Source organism: Bos javanicus, chromosome 24 (genome assembly GCF_032452875.1).
Source record: "Bos javanicus breed banteng chromosome 24, ARS-OSU_banteng_1.0, whole genome shotgun sequence".
NCBI classification, from domain to species: domain Eukaryota; kingdom Metazoa; phylum Chordata; class Mammalia; order Artiodactyla; family Bovidae; genus Bos; species Bos javanicus.
The window spans coordinates 20,882,630-20,904,427 of NC_083891.1; the positions used below are offsets into that span (position 1 = coordinate 20,882,630).

The 21,798-nt window shown below is 45.6% G+C and overlaps 1 protein-coding gene across 8 annotated transcripts in view; it reads right to left on the bottom strand.

Annotated features, from left to right (window-relative positions):
- The window catches only part of FHOD3 (formin homology 2 domain containing 3), a 521,499-nt gene that overhangs the window by 481,828 nt on the left and 17,873 nt on the right, over positions 1-21,798 (bottom strand). The window lies entirely within an intron of this gene.

Below are 21,798 nucleotides of genomic sequence, written 5' to 3' on the forward strand. Positions count from 1 at the left end.
CAGATGTGAGAGTTGAAACATAAAGAAGTCTAAATCCCGAAGAATTTATGCTTTTGAACTGTGGTGATGGAGAAGACTCTTGAGAGGCCACTGGACAGCAAGCAAATCAAACCAGTCTATCCTAAATCAACCCTGAATATTCAGTGGAAGGACTGATACTGAAGCTCCAGTACTTCGGCCACCTGATGCAAAGAGCAGACTCAATAGAAAAGACTCTGATGCTGGGAAAGACAGAAGGCAAAAGGAGAAGAGGGTGGCAGGGGATGAGATGGTTCGATAGGATCACCAAGTCAATGGACATGAACTTGAGCAAACTACAGGGGATAGTAGAGAGCAGGGAAGCCTGGCATGCTCTAGTCCACAGGGTCACAAAGAGTTGGACACAACTTAGCAACTGAAGAACAACAATACAAGGAGGGCCTAGTGGTGCTAGTGTTGCCAGGAGGGGACCATGGCAATGGGGGCGGGGTGACCAGGGCGGTGAGCACACACCTGTTGGAGAGGGGGGATCAGGTAAGGCTTCACGAATGAAGTGACTCCTGACTCTGGCCAGGAATATGGATGTGATTTCAAAAGGCACGCGTGAAGAATGGAGGGATGTGTAGGGACAAAGTCTCAGAAGTCAAAAAGAAAGAGAAGAAAAGTACATGCCGCACTTGCAGTGTGCTAAGGCACCCAGTCTACTAGGTAAGGCAGCAGTTCCTAGACATGAGCATGTATCAATCATCTGGGGGCTTCTTAAAACACAGAATATGGGCTGCACCCCCCAAAGTTCCAGGATCAGCAAGGGGATGGGATTTGCACTTCTAACAAATACCCAGGTGATACTGAAGCTGCTGCCCAGGGACCACACTTTGAGAACTGCTCCAGTGGGGTTTATCAGACAAAGGATGTCCCACCCCCATCCCCACTATATTCCAGGAGGGACAACTGGATTGTCCAAAAGAAGTGGAGTGTTCACATCTGGAAATGGCCAGGACAGCTCATAGTAGAAGGTGCCAATGCAGGAATGGTTATAAACCCAAAAGGGCAGTATCGTACATTCTTCTGGGTGGCTCTACTATGGTTTGAATCCATCCCCTTCAATTAAGTGAGAGCTACATGGAATCCTTTCAGTCTGTCAACAACGTGGAGAAGGATTTGAGTTGACAGACACCCATACCTACAGGCAGCAGCTCAAGTGTTCCAAGGCCAAGTCAGCCAGTGGCTGTGGTAGGCCTCACAGCCATCTCCTCCAAGACTGATTGTCCTCACTTCCTCCTTTGGACCCTGAGAAAGTCTAGAAAAGTCAGATCTCACAGGGGAGACAGTGGGCTTCTGGGGCTGAGTCTGAGATAAACCTGGGGGCACTGGCAACTCCACCGATGTCAGGGAACCAAAGGCTGGTCAGTGCAGACTGGGTCAGGCAGAGGCTGCCACCGGCCAGGGATGGAGTGCGGGACATATACACCAAGAGGATGACAAAGCTCTGCCTTCAAGATGCTCCCAGGCGACAGCTGAGTGATGCACAAACAAGTAAAAGGAGCAGAGCATGAGCCCAGGGAGTGGAGACTGACTCAAACCAGGGGTCTTTCCCCTTGGCTGGGCTTCCAAACCACAGCACAGAGCTGGCAGTGCTGTGAAAGCATCATGATGTCGAGGTCCAGCTCAGATCAATGAATTCAGATCTCCAGGAGCTGGGGCCCAGGCAGAGGGACACTGGAGGCCTAAGCCCTTCCAGACTTAAACCTGACCCCTTACTCCATGGGCTGAGAGCTAGATCCAGCCCTCGCTGCGACAGGCAGGGAACTTGCCCTCTTGCCTGACCTGCAGCAACAAAGAAACCAGGAACTAGGAACTGCTCAAGCTATGATGGGAGCAGTGGTCCAGGGCTGCAGAAACACACATTTTTCAAGTGTTCTGCCCCTCCAGTTAGCTTAAATAGAGAAAGAGAGGGAGGGAGGTACCCTCTGTGAGCCGTCAGAGATGCCACTGCCCCAACCACAAGGTCAAGTTAAAGTCTTAAACCCTTTGGCAGGCAGGGGTGCTGGCCTGTGGCAGCTCAGTCCCTGACACACACACATCCTTTCGCCCCAAGCTGTGCAGCAGCCTATGAGGGTCATGATCCTTCCCCACCACTGTCCTCACTCCCCCAGCTGCCAGCAGAGAGACTGCAGTCTATATAATCACTGTGGATGGTAACCACAGCCACAAAATTTAAAAAGACGCTTGCTCCTTGGAAGAAAAGCTGTAACCAACCTAGACATGTGTTAAAAAGAAGAGACATTACTTTGCCAACAAAGGTCAAAGCTATGGTTTTTCCAGTAGTCGAGTATGGATGTGAGAGTTGGGCCATAAAGAAGGCTGAATGCCGAAGAATTAATGCTTTTGAACTGTGGTGTTGGGGAAGACTCAATCTTCCAATCAACTGTGGAACACCAGTCAGTCTTAAAGGAAATCAATCCTGAATATTCATGAGAAGGGCTGATGCTGAAGCTGAAGTTCCAATACTATGGCCACGTGATGTGAAGAGCTGACTCATTAGAAAAGACCATGATGCTGAAAAAGATTGAAGGCATGAGGAGAAGGAGACGACAGAGGATGAGATGGCTGGATGGCATCACCAACTCAATGCACATGAGTTTGAGCAAGCTCCGGGAGATGGTGAAGGACGGGGAAGCCTGGAATGCTGCAGTCCACGGGGTCACAAAGAGTCAGACACGACTTAGCGACTGAACAACAGAGAGCCAGCCCGTGTGTGAGCCAATCTTCAGGAGCAAACAGGGCCGTTCACAGGAATGGGGTGCCCTTCCTCCTCACAGAGGTCCTGGGACCACAGGTGCTACAGGGAAGGGGGCCAAGGAAGCCAGTTATCCAGGAGTTTCCCTCTCAACTCCAGATTCACCCTCAATACATGTTCTGCAATAATGAAAGCAATTCCTTCAAGCACTTCTCCTTTACAGCAGCACAGTGTTAAGCTTTGTCAACAGAAGGTGCTGGAGGGACGATGCAGGAGGAAGGGGCTGCAGGGGGACAGAGTTGATGGTATGGGGTGAGGACATCCAGCAGGGGCTCAGCCACACCCACCCAGCAGGTGCTGTCTCCTGCAACCTCACAGACCCTGCAGAGCCCTCCCAGGACAGACATTGGGCCTTCCCGGCCTCCTGGGCATGCTGGCATCCTCTTTCCCTCTGCTCCCTCGTTACCTCCCCCAGCCTCATCCCCTGTGGTCCTCCTGAGAGTGTGGCCTTCCAGGCAGACTCCTGTGCTCCAGCCTCTCACACTGAGTATCCCCCACCCATGGCACACCCACAACAGCAGCTCGCCTACCCTGCCTGAGCCCTGGAGGCCTGCTTCCCGCTTGCCTGGGGACTGAGGACCAGTGAAACCAGCAAATTTCTCTGCCATTCAATGTGGTCAACTATACCCTCTCCAACAAGGTCTGAACCCCTTCCAAGTCTGTCCTTCCTTGATTGCTCTCCCTCAGCCCTGGGGTATGTACCCTGAGGCGTTTTCATTTATACTACAGCTACTCTTTCATCAGAGTTTACTAATTCCTGGTATTAAACGTCCCCTGTTTAAATGACTGTGTGTTTTCTCCCTCCTACCTGGATGCAGCCCACTACAACAGGAGAAACTGCCCCTGATATGCACCCCCCAGAAGCCATACGGTGATAGAGGGAAGCACCCAGGCCAGCAAATGCCACATCTGTCATCTGCTGACATCGATGTGCTCAGAGGGACAAGCAGTACCTATAGAGAGACTAACTCCTAATGCAGTTTGTGACAATCAGTCCTGTTTGTCAGTTGAGTATGTCTAGAAACCAAGAAGAGTAGCTCAAACCTTCCCCTTGAAGATTCTTAAATTGTCTGCCAGTTCAAGCTTCCCTGGTGGCTCAGTGGTAAAGAATCTCCCTGCCAACGCAGGAGACATGGGTTCAATCCCTGATCCAAGAAGATCCCACATGTCACACAGTAACCAAGTCCGTGCGCGACCAATGATTGAGCCTGTGCCCAGGAGCCGCAACTGCTGATCCTGCATGCCCTAAAGTCTGTGTTCCTCAACAACAGAAGCCACCACAATGAGAAGCCCTTGAACTGCAACTACAGAAGAGCCCTCACAGCAACAAAGACTCAGCACAGCCAAGACTAAAAAAATAAGTACCATTTTTTTTTAAAATTACCCGCCAATTCAACGTTTTTGGATGCTTACTGACAGGGAGCATTTCATAGCCTCTATCTCATACCAGAAAAGACAATTATTTGTACCTTATTGTTTATAATTTTTCACCCTTTTATGAAAGAAAATAGGAAAAAAAATTGGATATACACCTCTTTGGAGGAAATCAGAAGAAGCAGAGTCTTATAAAGAAATTAGTATTCAAAAATATTTGTGATCTGATGTTATTGGTACTGAAAAGGCACGGGAGGGGCTTGGAAGGGGCTGGGAGGGAGCAGAGAATGTCTCCTCTCGAGGGTAAGGGTTGGCTCAGGCCAGCTCTGGCGTCTGCCTGCCCAGCAGTCATTTTCAGTGACTAGCTTGCCTCGCCATCTGAAGCCAACGCACAGAGCACTAGAGGCAACAGCCACCCTTGCCTGGGCTGGATCCCTACTGGATAAACTGCCCCTCTCCACGGTGGACCGCAAGCCCCGACGGGACACAGGTCCCTGCCATCAGCCTGGGCTCACCATCAAGGGCCTCATGCATTCAGGAAAAGCCCTTCCTCAGAGGTTCTCTGCAAGTTCCAACTTAATTGTAGGGAGTCTGTTCTGTAATTGTTAGTGTTACGGCTTAGCTGGTTTCCCTCCAGCAGCGCATAATAATAAATCGTTACATTTATAGAGCACTTTATAGCACTTGAAATACTTTCACAAACATCATTTCCTTTTGGTGAAAGAAATCTCCTGCTACTGGGGATCTACTTTTCTCCCAGATGCTTTGTTTTCACTTCTTTAGAAGCTTCTGTGTAATTCGCTCCATGATGTAAAACACAGACCACAATGTGAAGGGTCACCTCCAACGCACAAGGAGAAAACCTGTGACTTTTTAAAAGCGAATGCATTTGGTTACTTTGCACTTCCGCTGGTTAGTTTCCCGTCAGATCTAACTCGATGGGTGGCCAGATCACACTGCAGGATTCCCCACGGGTGGATGGAGAGAACCAGTGCTCTTGTGCCCAGGACAGCTATGTCAGTTCAGAAACACCCAGGGTGGTCCTGAAGCAAACCCAGCCCCACAGACTCCTGGTAGACATGGCTAATCAATGACCGTCTTCATTCTTCTGAGACCTAACCTTGACTGCACCCCCAGGCAGGCATTATCAATTGATGTCACTTGATAGAAACAATAGACAGCTATTTGCTCTTTCTCAGCCCCAGGCTGCTCGAGGCAGGCCAGTAGTGCCCCAGTTAAGTGTCTGTTAACCCTGCTTAAGTTATTCCCTGGGATGCTCTCTCCTGTTGGGATGTGGCTCCTGGGTTCGTAACTTTGCTGGGAAACTGCTCACCCTTGGACAAGAGCATAATGCCAGCTGGCCTCATCCCTTCTTCATCCCTTTATGGCTAAAACTCAACTTATCCACTCTCTCTCTGTCTCCCAAACATGACCACATCTCCAATACCTTCTTCATCATCGCAAGGGAATACTTTTTAAAGATGTCGGTCTTCACACACAATGATTGACATCTCTCTAGAACCCTTTCATGTCTTCAGCACAATGGCTACACGTATTTATGACATGATGTTGGGGGATGGGGTGGTGCTTGTAGGTGGGAAGAACCATGCAGGCTGAGGACAAGTGGGGACAGCAGCAGACATCACTGGCTTTGCCCACAGGCAGACTGCAGATCAGCAGTGTGGGGAGGACAGGAGAGAGACTGTACCCCCACATTCTCCTGCAGGCTGCACAGACACCCCAAAGGTTTCAGAGGGGAGGGATATGGCGGGTGATGGGCTCCAGGAATCCCTGGTAGTTCCACAGATAACAGACTAGGAAGGAAGATATCAAAATGCTTTTATTTATTAATTTTATTTACTCATTTATTTTTAGGCAGTGCTGTGTGGTAACAAGATCTTACTTTCCCAACCAGGGATTGAACCTGTGCTCCCTGCACCGGGAGCACAGAGTCTTAACCCCTGGACTGACAAGAAAGTCTTCAAAATGCTTTTACGTAAGAGTCTTGAGGCCTGAAATTGGCAGGGGCAGGGAGCGGGGACAAGAGGGGGCCATGGCCTCCAGGTCAGGCCACTCTTTCTCTGACCTATTCCCTAGGTAATCCCGGCCCACCCCTGGCTTTGAAGCCCACCATCCCCTGCTGATTCTCTTCTGTAGAGTCCCAGTTTAAACTCCTAACTTGCAAATTCATTGCCTAATTGATTTCTGCTCCTGGTTATCAACTGGCAGTCCCAACTCAACACATCCCACCCGATCTCTGGAGAAGGCAATGGCAACCCACTCCAGTACTCTTGCCTGGAAAATCCCATGGATGGAGGAGCCTGGTAGGCTACAATCCACGGGGTTCAGACACGACTGAGTGACTTCACTTTCATTTTTCACTTTCATGTATTGGAGAAGGAAATGGCAACCCACTCCAGTGTTATTGCCTGGAGAATCCCAGGGATGGGGAGCCTGGTGGACTGCCGTCTATGAGGTCACACAGAGTCGGACACGACTGAAGCAACTTAGCAGCAGCAGCAGCACCCGATCTCATCTTCCTGGCAAATCTGCTCCCACAGTCCTCCCCTCTCAGCAAAGGGCAACTCTGACGTTCCATAGGTATCCCTCATAGCTCAGTTGGTAAAGAATCCGCCTGCAATGCAGGAGACACCAGTTTGATTTCTGGGTCAGGAAGATCTGCTGGAGGAGAGATAGGCTACCCACTCCAGTATTCTTGGGTTTCCCTTGTGGCTCAGCTGGTAAAGAATCCGCCTGCAATGCGGGAGACCTGGGTTTGATTGCTGGGTTGGGAAGATCCCCTGGAGAAGGGAAAGGCTACCCACTCCAGTATTCTGGCCTGGAGAATCCCATGGACTGTATAGTCCACGGTTGCAAACAGTCAGACATGACTGAGCGACTTTCACTTTCTGACTTTCCACCCGCTCTGGCCAAGACCTCAAGTCAACTTTGACCCCTCTGTTCCTCCCACATCCTACTCAATCTGTCGGGAAAGCATTGGCTCTGGTGTCATATTTTGAATCTATAGGCTTCTCCCACCATCCTTCTCTAAATGGCTCCCAGCCTCCCCCTCCTCTCACCCTATACACTCGCTCCACTCAGCAGCTCAAAGGGATCCTTTGTTCCATGTCAGATTATGACACTCAGCTGCTCAAACCAACACCCCCTGCAGTGGCCACTCATTATAAAGCCCTGCAATGACCTCCAAGGCCCTCCGTGAACTGCCTCTCACCTGTCTGCCTGCCCCTCTCCCACCACTCTTGCCCTCACCCACTGCACCCCGGCCCCTCTGGAGTCCTGGTTGTTTCTAAGACAGGCCAAGCACACCGCTGCCTCAGGGCCTTTGCACTTGCTGTTCTCTCTGGAACACATCACCTGAGACAGCCACGTAGTTTATGCCTCCCTTCTGGTAGGGCTCTGCTCCAGCATCATCTTTTCAGAGTCCCTCCTTCACTGCCACCGTCACTCTCCAATCCCTTGCCTTCTTCTCCTTACCCTTCACCATGTGGCATACATTTGTCTCCCCACCAGGCTGTTGGTTCCATAAGGTCAGGAACTTTGTAGAATGTGGGATTTTGACAACTGAGCAGATAGAGTAGAAGCTGCTAAGATGACAGACAGAGAAGCCGGAGCACCCAAGGCTGCAGGGGTTTGAAGAGAACAGAAGGTATCATGGAATAAAACGGGTCAGCAAACAACAGCCTGCAGACCCAATCCAGCCAGTCACCCATGTCCATAAACAAAGGTTTGGATTTTTTAAGTCTCTGCAGATGTTATTTTATTTTTTAATTTTTTTTTTCACCATCCCATGCAGCATATGGGATCTTAGTTTCTCAACCAGGGATCAAAACCACACCCCCTGCATTGGAAGAAGAGTCTTAACCACTGGACCATCAGGAAGTTCCCCATAAATAAAGTTTTATTTAAACATAGACATACCTATTTGGTTAAATACTGCCCATGCTGTGAGCAGCAGCAGAAGAATTAAGTAGCTGCAACATAGAGAGTACGGCCCCTAAAGCATAAACTACTATCTGGTTCTTTAAAGAAAACACTTGCTGACCTCTTGCACAAAGCAATATCTTTCAAACTATAAACTCATTGACAACCTCCCTAAGAAAACTTCCACAAACTTTCCAGGCAGCCCAGATCCCAACTTGAGAAACACATTTAGAGAGAATACGGCAGTGGTGGTGGAGAAGCAGGAGAGGAAGATGGACTCGGATTCAGTCCCCAGCCCCGCCATCCAGTAGCTGTGTGACCTTACATAAATTACTTAACTTCTCTGAAGCTCTTCTTCCTTATTAATAAAATAAGAACTGCTGCTAAGTTGCTTCAGTTGTGTCCGACTCTCTGTGACTCCATGGACTGTAGCCCACCAGGCTCCTCTGTCCATGGGATTCTCTAGGCAAGAATACTGGAGTGCATTGCCACGCCCTCCTCCAGGGGATCTTCCTGACCCAGGGATCGAACCTACATCTCTTATGTCTCCTGCATCGCAGGCAGGTTCTTTACTACTAGCGCCATCTAGGAAGCCCAAAATAAGAGCTACTTATCTTGCAGAAGTAGGTAAGTATCTTGCAGAACTGTTGTGAGGAATCAACATTCTGTAGGTAAAGCATCTAGCCATGGCTAGCACACAACACACCTACACGACTAACCATCTTTTTAGAATTCACCCTATTCCAAGCACAATCTAGATGCTACATATGTAGCAACGTCTAATCCTCACAAAACTTGAACTGCGCTGTGCCAGTGGATTTTACTTACCTTTGATAAACACAATTAAATTTTTTTTTTTTTTTGGAAATAAAGCTGATGCAGTCTGTGGTTTCAGCACTGCTGTGGGAAAAGTCAGGCTCTGGGGAACCGGGGAAAGACCTGAGCCTCCTTGGGGAGGACAGCGTAGATCCCAGGGACACTCAAGACCTCTGTCGGTCTCCTCGGCTGCTTCCCAAATTAGCAGGAAAATCTCCCAATTCAAAGAAACCTCGTGACACGCTTTGCAGAGATACCATGCAAAGCAACAGATTCTGTGCCTATTTTTGGCTGGTGCAGATAACTGGTCGTTGCAGACTCTTGAATCAGTGGATTAAAATGCCAGACTCAGCGCACAGAAATGGTGGGTGTGGTGAAGACAACTCAGCTGGCCACCTGCTCCTGCTAAGTCTATTTCCTAAACCACTGACATTCTTTTGACTTTTGCACAAACCAAACAAGCCAGTATTATTTTCTCAAGAAGTAGAGCAGTTTAAACTATCTTATTAGTGTGAAATCTGTGGAGAAAATTCTACACCACTGAAACATACTGTCTGTTAAACTGGAGAAAAGAAGTTTCATTTCCCACTTGATGTAGGAGAAGAGGCACTAATTAAGACCCAAAAGCAAATACCTTTATGATCACTTTTTCAGGAGTAAATAAGGCATTATGACCTATTTGGTTATACTGAAAACAAGCAAAATTTAAAGGGAAACCCTGATTTGGAGATCAACCTAACTATGGTACCGGCATGCATATTTGAAACTTTCTGTTACCAGAAACTCAAGTGTTTCTGGTTTCTTTCCTTGACTTTTCTCAATACCAAGATGGGACCAGGCTGAAAACTTTAGTTCTTACAAAGGGCATTTTTTATTTCAACTTGACTGCCATGCTCACAACAGATGGATGGGCTGGGCTTCTCAGTGGTCCCAGATAAAGTGGGTCCCAGAGGTCCCATTCTGTAGATAAAATCCACAGGGAAAGGGCAACAACCCCAGCTTGCAGAAATCAGAGGTGTTAAACCAAGTCAAGTTTTACTTCCCTGTCTTAGTCAGCTCCAGCTGCTATAACAAAACACTGTAGACTTGGTGACTTAAACACCAGAAATGTATTTCTCACAGAGGCTGGGAAGTCCACAATTAATGAGCCCACAGATTCAGTTCTTAGTGAGGGCCCTTGTCCTGACTTGTAAATAGCCACCTTGTGAGCTCCATGGACTTCGCTTGGAGCGTAGTATGGAGAGAACCAGTTCCCTTGGCCCCTCTTCTTCTTCTAAGGGCTTTTTAGGTAAATATAAGGGCACTTATATTTTAGGGAAATAAAAGGGCACTTGAATATATATACCGCCATCAAGAGCACACCTCACCGTGTCCTCATCTAAGCCTATTACTTTGCAGAAGTCCCCGCTCCAAGTACCATTACATTCGAGGTTGGGGGCTTCAATACAGGAATTGGGAAGGGGGACAAAAAGCATTCAGTTCATAACATTCTCTGAATAAAATTTTTCACATCTTTTCATTCAGCTTCTGAAAATGCAATTCTTGCCTTCTCAAAGCAGTCCTCTCTACTGCCCACAGGGTTGATGTTCCACCAACATTCTGAAGTCTAAGCATTTGTGTCTCGTCTACAAAATACGAATTTACATCTGTCCTTTTTCTAAATAAATATCCTTCTGTCTTTTTCATCTGTGGGTGTGGACTCCCGAGCAAGAATCCCGGCTCTCTGCGGCAGAGTAAGAAAAGAGGAGAGGGTGGGAGTGGGGAGAGGGGAGGGGAGGGGAGGGGAACAGGGGTCTCTGGTTTCCTGCCTCCTGCCCACTGCACTCGACCCTGCCAGCATCATCTACTATGGATACAGCCGAGCCCATGGAGCTCCAGTGTCTCCAAGGGAGACAGAGGGCCACAGCGATAGACACGTCACTGCTTCCTGGCCCTCAGGCTCTTCAGAGACCACGATGCTAAAGCACTCATGGTGCTCAGGGATCGGCCTAAGTCAGGAAGTTTATCGTCACCTCCCTCTTTCCAGACAGCCAATCCTCAAATGGCAAAAGCCAACTGCTTCTATCCTCTGCGCTTTCCTCAGCAAGTTTTTTAACATTATTATTTAAGTATCACATTTAGAAAAGTATACAAATCTATGGATTTTCACAGGGATCACACCCATGTAACCACCACTCAGATTTCAAAAAAGTAGAACATTACCAGTACCCCCAGGGGCCCCAGTCAGCCACTAAAACCTCCTTATCACCAAAGGTAACAGCTATCTTAATTTATAAAATCATCAACTAGTTTTCCTGTATTGAACTTGATATAAATTACAGTAAATAATCTCCTATGTCTTCTTTTACTTCTCTCACTCTGCTATATATCCATGTTACTACATATAACCATACATTTTCAGTGCTGTTTAGTATTCTATTGTATAAATATAATTATCCATTCCACATTGATAAACTTTACATTATTTCAGCTTTGTTTTGCTATCACACAAATTACTACTGTAGACATTCATTAATAGATAGATGCGCATCATTTGTTATGCACGTGTGTATATGTGTGTGTATATGTATGTATTGTGTGTATATGTCTGTATGTCTTTGGGGGCATGTATGTATACATATCTTTTGGGTCTCTGTTTAGGAGTAGAATTGCTGGATCATAGAGCATGCAGATACTCAGCTTTGCAGCTACAAAAGAGCACTGAAAAGTGAGTATGCAAGTATTCCTTTGATTCCACATCTTTATCAGCTGCTAGTATTATTGTGCTTTTACATTTCAACCCTTCTAGTGGGTATGCAGTTTTAACTTACATTTCCCTGATCAATAAAGTCTATTGGCCATTCGCATATCATCTTAAAGTGCCTGTTTAAGATTTCTGCCTATTGTTCTATTCAATTGTGTCTTTTCTTATTTAGTAAAAGTAGACGCTCTTTATACATTTTGAATAAAGTCCTTTGTTAAATACATACATATACACAAAGAGTGGGCTCCCCTGGTGGCTCACCTAGAAAAGAATCCACCTGGAATACGGGAGACCTGGCTTCAATCCCTGGGTTGGGAAGATCCCCTGAAGAAGGGAAGGGCTACCCACTCCAGTATCCTGGCCTGGAGAATTCCATGGACTGTATAGTCCATGGGGTCACAAAGAGTCGAACACGACTGAGTGACTTTCACTTCAGTTCACACACAGAATGCATAATTATCTTCTCCCACTTCGTAACTTGCCCTTTCACTTGTATTGATGTCTTTTGATGACTAAGGTCTTAACATTAATGTACTCCATTAACTGATCCCATTATGGCTAGTATGTTTTACACCTTGTCTAAAATCTTTGCCCACCCAAAGCTGTGACTGTATTTTTCTGTTATCGTCTAAGGCTGTACTGTTTTACCCATCACCATTAGATCTGTGATGCATCTGGAATTGAATTTTGAATGCAGTGCAAGATAAGGGTCAAGATTCATTTGTTCCCATGTGAGTATCTAATTGACCCAGCACTGTTTAGGCTTTCTAGGTGGCTCAGCGGTAAAGAACCCACCTACAATACAGGAGACTCAATCCCTGGGTCGGGAAGACCCCCTGGAGGAGGAAATGGCAACCCACTCCAGCTTTCTTACCTGGAGAATCCCATGGACAGAGGAGCCTGGCGGGCTACAGTTCATGGGGTCTCAAAAGAGTTGGACACAACTGAGCGCACAGACCAGCACTGTACTCAGAGAACAAACTCTCCCCCCTACCCTGCGTCATAACCGCTGTCATCACCAACGTGTGTGGCTATGTTCCTGGACTCTGCGCTGTCTCAGTGGTCTAATGATCAAACCTTGCACCAACACCACGATGTTTTGCTCACTATAACTTTAAAAGAATTCTTGATTTCTGGTAGTGCAAGTGCTTCAACTTTGCTCTTTTCATGACTATCTTGAACATGTTTGGCCTTACGCATTTCCACACAAATTTTAGAATCCATTTGGCAATTCTACCAAAAACTCTCCTGGGATTTTAACTGGAATTACATTTTCATAATACTGAAGGTTCCAACTTATGAACATTTTATATCTATTTAATTTAGCGTTTTTAAATATCTCCCATATCTAAGTAGAGGTCTTAAATATCTTTGGTCAAATGTATCCCTAGATATGTGATGATTTGACTCCTGTCATTTTTATTTTCTAATTTTTGCTGAAAAGAAGTGATTACAGCTAACTTCCCTATCTCAGTCTCAATTTCAGGGCTTTCAAAATTTTTACCATTAAATATAATGTTTGCTCTATTTCTTAAAAGATATCTTTTATCAATATCGGCAGTTCACTGAGATCCAAGTTTGCTAAGGTTGTTTTTTATCATAAATGGGTACAAACCTTATCAAATGTTTTTTCTGTATTGTGAGCAAATTATTTTTATCTTTCAGACTATTAGCATATTGAATAACAATGCACTTTAATATTAAACCTAATATTTCATTTCTAGACTGAATTTTGGTGCTCTGTCCCATCATTTGAATATGTGTGTTTAGTCGATTAGTTGTGTCCAACTCTTTGCGACTGCATGGGCTGTAGTCCACCAGGCTCCTCTGTCCTTGGGGATTCTCCAGGCAAGAATACTGGAGTGGGTTGCCATGCCCTCCTCCAGGGGATCTTCTCAACCCAGGGATCCAACCCAGGTGTGCCACATTGCAGATGGATTCTTTACTGACTGAGCCAATAGGGAAGCCCATCATTTGAATATACTGTTGAAATTATTTTGCCAATATTTTGTTCAGATTTATATCTTCACTCATGAAAGAGATTGACCTAGACAGTTTTCCTTTCTTGTAATGCCCTTGTCAAGTCTGGGGTTCAGGGTTATGCTAGTCTCATAAAATGAACAGGGAAATGTGCAACTCTTTTTCCATTCTCCAGAGGACTCAGTATAAGATTGGTCCTACTTCTCTAAATATTTGGCAAATTCACTATCAAAGACATGTGAGACTGAGATTTCTTTATAGGAAGGGTTTTATTTACAGAATAAATTTCTTTAAGACCCAAATATGCTAAATTATGTGCCATGTGCATTTGTAAACAATGTGTATTCCACAATTCTTGGGTGTAATGGTCTATATAATCAGTTAGGATATTTTGGTTATTAGTATCCCAATTTTGGAAAATTCAGCAGTGGCCACAGGACTGAAAAAGGTCAGTTTTTATTCCAATCCCAAAGAAAGGTAATGCCGAAGAATGTTCAAACTGCCACACAATTGCACTCATCTCACACGCTAGCAATGTAATGCTCAACATTCTCCAAGCCAGGCTTCAACAGTACGTGAACCGTGAACTTCCAGATATTCAAGTTGGATTTAGAAAAAGCAGAGGAACCAGAGATTAAACTGCCAACATCTGTTGGATCATTGGAAAAGCAAGAGTTCCAGAAAAAACAGCTACTTCTGCTTTACTGACTATGCCAAAGCCTTTGACTGTGTGGATCACAATAAACTCTGGAAAATTCTGAAAGAGATGATAATACCAGACCACCTGACCTGCCTCCTGAGAAATCTGTATGCAGGTCAAGAAGCAACAGTTAGAACTGGACATGGAACAACAGACTGGTTCCAAATCAGGAAAGGAGTACGTCAGGGCTGTATATTGTCACCCTGCTTATTTAACTTCTATGCAGAGTACATCATGAAAAATGCCAGGCTGGATGAAGCCCAAGCTGGAATCAAGATTGCCAGGAGAAATATCAATAACCTCAGATATGCAGATGACACCACACTTATGGCAGAAAGTGAAGAATAACTAAAAAGCCTCTTGATTAAAGTGGAAGAGGAGAGTGAAAAAGCTGGCTTAAAACTCAACATTCAGAAAACTAAGATCATGACATCCAGCCCCATCACTTCATGGCAAATAGATGGGTAAACAATGGAAACAGTGAGAGACTTTATTTTGGGGGGCTCCAAAATCACTGCAGAGGGTGACTGCAGCCATGAAATTAAAAGATGCTTGCTCCTTGGAAGAAAAGCTATGACCAACCTAGACAGCATACTGAAAAGCAGAGACATTACTTTGCCAACATAGTCAAAGCTATGGTTTTCCAGTAGACATGTATGGATGAGAGAGTTGGACTATAAAGAAAGCTAAGTGCCAAAGAATTGACGCTTTTGAACTGTAGTGTTGGAGAAGACCGTTCACAGTCCCTTGGACTGCAAGGAGACCCAACCAGTCAATCCTAAAGGAAATCCGTCCTGAATATTCATTGGAAGGACTAGATGTTGAAGCTTAAACTCCAATACTTTGGCCACCTGATGTGAAGAACTGACTCATTGGAAAAGACCCTGACGCTGGGAAAGATTGAAGGCAGGAGGAGAAGGGGATGACAAAGGATGAGATGGTTGGATGGCATCACTGACTCGATGGACATGAGTCTGAGTAAGCTCTGGGATTTGGTGATGGACAGAGAAGCCTGGCTTGCTGCAATCTATGGGGTCGCAAAGAGTCAGACATGACCAAGCAGCTGAACTGATTCCAATCTTCTATAGCTGTACAGATTTTTTTTGTCAGCTTCTGCAATCAGTTACTAACAGTATGCTAAAACCCACTCTAATTATAAATTTGTCTATTTTTTCTTGCAATTTTATACATTCTATAACTAGATGCAAACAAATAGGTTTTCTGGTATCTCCCTGATGAATTGCCCTCTTTTTAACTACAAATGTTTTCTGACTTAAAGTCTCATACTCACTAAAGTGAAGTTGCTCAGTCGTGTCCAACTCTGCGACCCCATGGACTGTAGCCTACCAGGCTCCTCTGTCCATGGGATTTTCTAGGCAATAGTCCTGGAGTGGATTGCATTTCCTTCTCCAGGGGATTCCCAACCCAGGGATTGAACCCAGGTCTCCTGCATTGTAGACAGACGATTTACCGTCTGAGCCACCAGAAGTCCAAGAATACTGGAGTGGGTTGCCATTCGCTTCTCCAGGAGATCTTCCTGATCCAGGGATTGAACCCAGGTCTCCCGCATTATAGGCAGACGCTTTACCGTCTGAGCCACCAGGGAAGTCCACGCTCACTAAGTTGTGTTCAACTCCTTGCAATCCCATGGACTGTTGCCCAACAGGTTCCTCTGTCCATGGAATTCTCCAGGCAAGAATACTGGAGTGGATTGCCACTTCCTCCTCCGGGGATTTTCCTGACCCAGGGATCAAACTTGCATCTCCTGCATTGGCAGGTGGATTCTTTACCACTGAGCCACCTGGGAAGTCTATCTTACGGCATACGTTGTGTCATTTCCAATATCACCTTTTTTGCTTGGTATATCTTTCTTACATTCAGTTACTATCAGTTTTCCTGTATTTCTATATTTAACATCTTTTTGCAAGTAGCATCTAATTGGATTTTGCTGCATTTTTTAAAAATAAGTTTCACAACTAAAGAGTTTTAATTGGAATATTTAGTCCATTTTCATTTACTATAATTACTGGTAGATCTGGATTTAAATCTATGTTCTGTTTGCTTTCTATTTGTCCTTTATGTTTAATGTCCCTTCTTCTCTCAATTATTTCAATTTTCAACTTCTTCTAGGTTAATCTTGTATTTTTAAATATTTCCTTCTCTACTTACTAGGTTAACTTTATATTCTTTTACTGTTATTTTAAGGGTATCATGTAAACAACATCATTGACTTATAATTGACTAACACTTTCCCATTTTCCAGAAGATAAGAGTTTTAAAACACTTTAATTCCATTTATCTCCCTCATTCTTTTCTACTGTTCCTTGTTGTATATTTTGTTTTTACATGTACTTTAATCCCATGAGACATCTGTACAGTCAGCAGTTCATTTAGATTTACTCATGTATTTACCTTATCCACTGATTTCCATTCCCTTCTACATATCCATGCCTCTATCTGGGGTCATATGCCTCTTTCTGAAGAACTCCTTTTACTATTTTTAGAGTGCATCTGCTGGCAATAAATTCAGTCTCTACTTGTCTAGAAATGATTTTACTTCACCTTTCTGAAATCTAGAGGGAAATCTTTGTGAAATCTGTGATGGAAATCTAGATAGAAACATTTCAACAGTTTCAAGACATATTTGCTTTCTGGAGTCCATCATTACAGTTAAGGACTCAGTTGTCAGTCTTCCTGTTCTTTCTTTGAAGGTAATTATGTCTTTTTGCTTGGACTGCTTTCAGATTTCATTTCTGTCTTTGGTTTTCAGAAATATTACTGACAAATTTCTTTTTTCTTTATATTCTCTTGCTTGGGGTTTACAGTGCTACTTTAGTTTGTGGCTTGGTATATTTCATTGTTTTCAGAAAATTCTGTTAGTATCTCCTGGAATTTTGCTTCTTCCATTATTTTTCTGGGATTTCAGTTACATGTGTGTTAGGCCTTTTCATTATGTATCCTTTAGCTTTGGTGGATATGTCCTTTATTTTTCATCTTTTTTTCTCTCCCTGTTTTAGGCAGGATATTTCTATTCACTTATCTGCTCTTGTAGATCACTAAATCTCCGTACAACTGCACCTACGCCACTGTTTAAACCCACCAGTGGAGAGCCCCATGGACAGTAGAGCCTGGTGGGCTACAGTCCACGGGTCACAGAGTCAGGCATGACTGAAGCAACCTACTACACAGGCATGCTTAATATCACTGACTATTTCAGTTCTGGGATTTCTATCTGATTTTTATATATAAGTAGATTCCAGTTCTCTGATGAAACTCTCCATCTTGTCATTTTCTTTCTTGAATCTATTAATCACTGACATTAATGTCTATCAGATAATTAGAGTATATGTATCACCTGTGGGTCTGTTTTGAGTGTCTTTTTCTTCTCTTGATCCTGCCTGTTTATATGCCTGGTATTTCTTTAGCTAAATGATGAATGTTTTATATAAATATATTTAAAACTGCAAAGGAGCTAGATGTTGTTACATGATTTTCTTCAGTTTGTGGCAGGCAACTAGATCAGGAACAGATTATCTTAATCCAATCAGCGGCTGAGCTGATTCAAGGCTTGGTTTCAATCTTTGTAAACTTGGTCTATTCTGGTCAGCTAATTTGAGGTTGGGTTTCAGTCTTTATAACTGTTGGCCTATTTTTAGCAAGCCATTTCTCCTAGGATACAGTCCTTCAGGGTTCCTGAGTGAAGCAACAGGGTATTTATAACCATGAGGTATTTCCAGGATCTCTCCACCTTTGTAATAAGCCCTTAACTTGTCATTTTTATCTCCTCAGCATCATGAGACTATCTGTAGTTCTACTCAGCCTTTCAGCTTCTCAGCCAGTGCTGGTTAAGAATCGGTTTTTTTGTTTGTTTTTTGGCTAGGGGACCTCAGAGACTAGACGGTAACATGAGGAATTAAACTTGAAATGCAAATGATCTTTACAGATTTCATCTTCAGTCACTTCCTAAAATACACACCAGAAACCTAGAACTAGGATGGAAAACTCATTTAAAAAAAATTAATTCTATAAATTTGAAGAAAAGAAAAGTAAAAAGAAAATAAGTGACTGAAAAAGAGTTAGAGGAAGCAGTGGCAATCACTTCAGGGGATATAACGATCCATGAAAGCAGGATCCTAGCCAGTGAGTATCCCTCCTCTCCCAATGGAAAAGGAATTCAAAATTATTGAGACAGGAGGAGAAGGGGGTGCCAGAGCATGAGATGGTTGGATGGCATCACTGACTCAACGAACATGAGCTTGAGCAAACTCTGGAAGATGGTGAAGGACAGGAAAGCCTGCCATGCTGCAATCCACAGGGTTGCAAAGAGCTGGATATGACTTAGCGACTGAACAACAACAAATCATAATCTAAAGAGAAAGAAAATTGGGGAAAGGTAGAGACCCATCACTGGGAGGGCGAGCAGCAGGATGATTACTTCTGGCCAGGCCCAGCAGAGCAGGCTTCATGGAGGGCACAGCAACTGTCAGAGCAGCCCCTGCAATCTAGGAAGGTTTGGAGGAAAGGGAGTAGCTAGTCACTGGTACAGAGTGTGGCTCACTCAGAATAGCTCAGGAGGCAGGTACAGCTGCCTAAAGGCAAATTTTTCTTGCCTCCCCAAACCTACCTTCCCAAATGTATACAGTCTGGAAAACACACTAGGACACAAAGGCCCAGAATCAACTTATCTCTTTACTGCCAGGGGCCTCCCCTTATGGATATTCAGAGAGTGAGTGAGTGAGTGACAGTCACTCAGTTGTATCCGACTCTTTGCGACCCCATGGACTGCAGCCTGCCAGGCTCCTTTGTCCATAGAAATCTCCAGGCGAGAATACTGGAGTGGGTTGGCATTTCCTTCTCTGGATATTTAAAGAGGGAGCCTGAAAAGGCAAGAAACAGCTGGTAGATCAATGTGTCAGGGAACAGCAGAGCAGGACAAAGACGGGCTGAATTCAGGTTGTGGACAGCCAGGAATATCAAATTAAGCACGTCAAATTACTTTGGCCGTTGGCCACAGGATCCAAAATAAGACTCTTCTAACCAAACCAGCTTTTTTCTCTCAACTCAGCTCAACACACTCTTCTCTGGGCACCAGTCACCCAGGCCACAAAAGACGGGGAGTTGGCAGCAGCAAGCGAAGCAGACGGTAAGGAAAATTTAGAACACAGAGTCCTGCTGTGGGGTGCACCAGCAAATTCTTCCACTTAACATGAGCAAAGAAGACACTTTAAAAGACTGCAGTGGATGGGATCTTCTGCGAGGACAGATTGCAGATAATGGGAGACTTCAGCTAGCATGTTTTATTACTCATAGAATGTAGCCCTTGCTGGCTTGGGGGGACATCACAGCCCAGGCATATCAAAATGCCTCTACCCACCCATTCTAGCACCCCCAGTGCCTGCGTTCTAAATTGCTTCAGTCGTGGCCAACTCTTTACGACCCTGTGGACCGTAGGCCACCAGGCTCCTCTGTCCATGGGATTCTCCAGGCAAGAATACTGGAGTGGGTTGCCATGCCCTCCTCCAGGGGATCTTCCCGACTTAAGGATCAAACCCACATCTCTTATGCCTCCTGCATTGGCAGGTGGATTCTTTACCATGGTGCCACCTGGGAAGCCCTAGGAAGTCCTCCCAGAGTTTCAGGCAAAGTGAAGCTCTTGATCCCACAAACAGCGAACCTGCCTCCTGGTTCCACCACTTAAGCAGCTCCAATCCCTCCTGCCCACCCCTGGCCCCGGGTCCTCTTGGCAGAGTATTCTGGAAGTGCTGAAACTACTACTCCCCAAACGCTTTCACCCCTCAGTGATCACATATGTCACACAAGATCCTAAATGCTTTTCTAGACACTCAAATACATTGGTTGCCTTTCTCAGTTTGCCTGAAGGCCTCGGATCTTAAGCCCAAATCGGCTGATCATGAGGACCCACTATGGATGGACCAAATCCTGGTTATTAAGGCCAGAACTGGGGCCTGGCGTCCCACACCCTTCATTGGCTGGCTTCTACTCATCTCATACTCTTCACTCTCCATGCCTCTAATCTACTCTCCCCTTTCCCACGCACCTAACACCACCTCTGTGCTCCAGACTTGGCTAAATACTATTTCCTTCTTGAAGCCAGCCCCTGGGTCCCATAGGAAAGGGACTCAGTCAGGGAATCCCAACCCTGTGATGCTACAAAACAGACAAGCAGCCTCAGGACACCTCCCTGTCTCTGAGTGGGCCAAGCACTGTGCTAAATGCATTCCAGGGGCAATTTCATTTTAGGCTTGAAGCCCGCTCCCCCAAGGAAGGTGTTGTATATTCCCATTTCATAGATATACAAATTGAAGTGCAGATATACAAATTGTATATCTGTGGGATACAAGGCCTGTGCTTTAAATCATTACGCTGGACTGAACAGAGATCCAAAGGTGTGCTCAGAAGGAGCACCTATGTGGCCTGGAGGGTTGGGGGGGTGGGGGCAGGTGGCAGCACCCAGAAGTCACATCTGACACTTTACAGGCAGCAATAAGTGTCCGTGGAATGAATGAATGAGTTTGTACCAGAGCCATCGGTGTAAAGAGAAGGGGATGACCTAACCAGGAGGAGGGGGCTGGGACAGAGGGTGGGGTGAAGGCAAAGCAAGGGCAGGCCAGCGTGAAACATCGAGGAATGTGAGAGACTAAGGCGGCCAGTCTGCTGAAGCATAAAGCATGAGATGGAAAATGCAAAGGGACAGACTCGACAGAGGAGGGGGCCCTGCAGGCCACTGGAAATGGAGACAGCCTCCTGAAGGCACCCTGGCCTCCAGGAGACGGGTTGGTGATGAGCAGAAGGGGCTGGCCGGCTGGACCCTGCAGTCTCAACTTTACGTGCCCAACACCAAACCTTCCAGCCCCCGGTTAACCTGCCCGTCCTTTCATCTCTGCAGGCTCCAGGGCCGCCCTGCTCCTCCGGTGTGTGTGTTCGCGCATAACTGCTGCTGCTGCTGCTAAGTCACTTCAGTCGTGTCCGACTCTGTGCGACCCCATAGACGGCAGCCCACCAGACTCCACCGTCCCTGGGATTCTCCAGGCAAGAACACTGGAGTGGGTTGCCACTTCCTTCTCCAATGCATGAAAGTGAAAAGTGAAAGTGAAGTTGCTCAGTCGTGTCAGACTCTTAGCGACCCCATGGACTGCAACCCACCAGGCTCCTCCATCCATGGGATTTTCCAGGCAAGAGTACTGGAGTGGGGTGCCATTGCCTTCTCCGGTGCGCATAACTAGTCGTGTCCAATTCTTTGCGACTTCATGGACTGTATGCAGCCCGCTAGGCTCTTCTGTCCATGGAATTTCCCAGGCAAGAATACTGGAGCAGGTTGTCATTTCCTTCTCCAAGGTGATTTAAAGTGAGGGGAAGGCAATAATTTTATACATTCTGGAAATACAATGCACAGCAAGAGGATCAGCAATATTTAAAATTAATAACCATTGAGGACCACTGTGC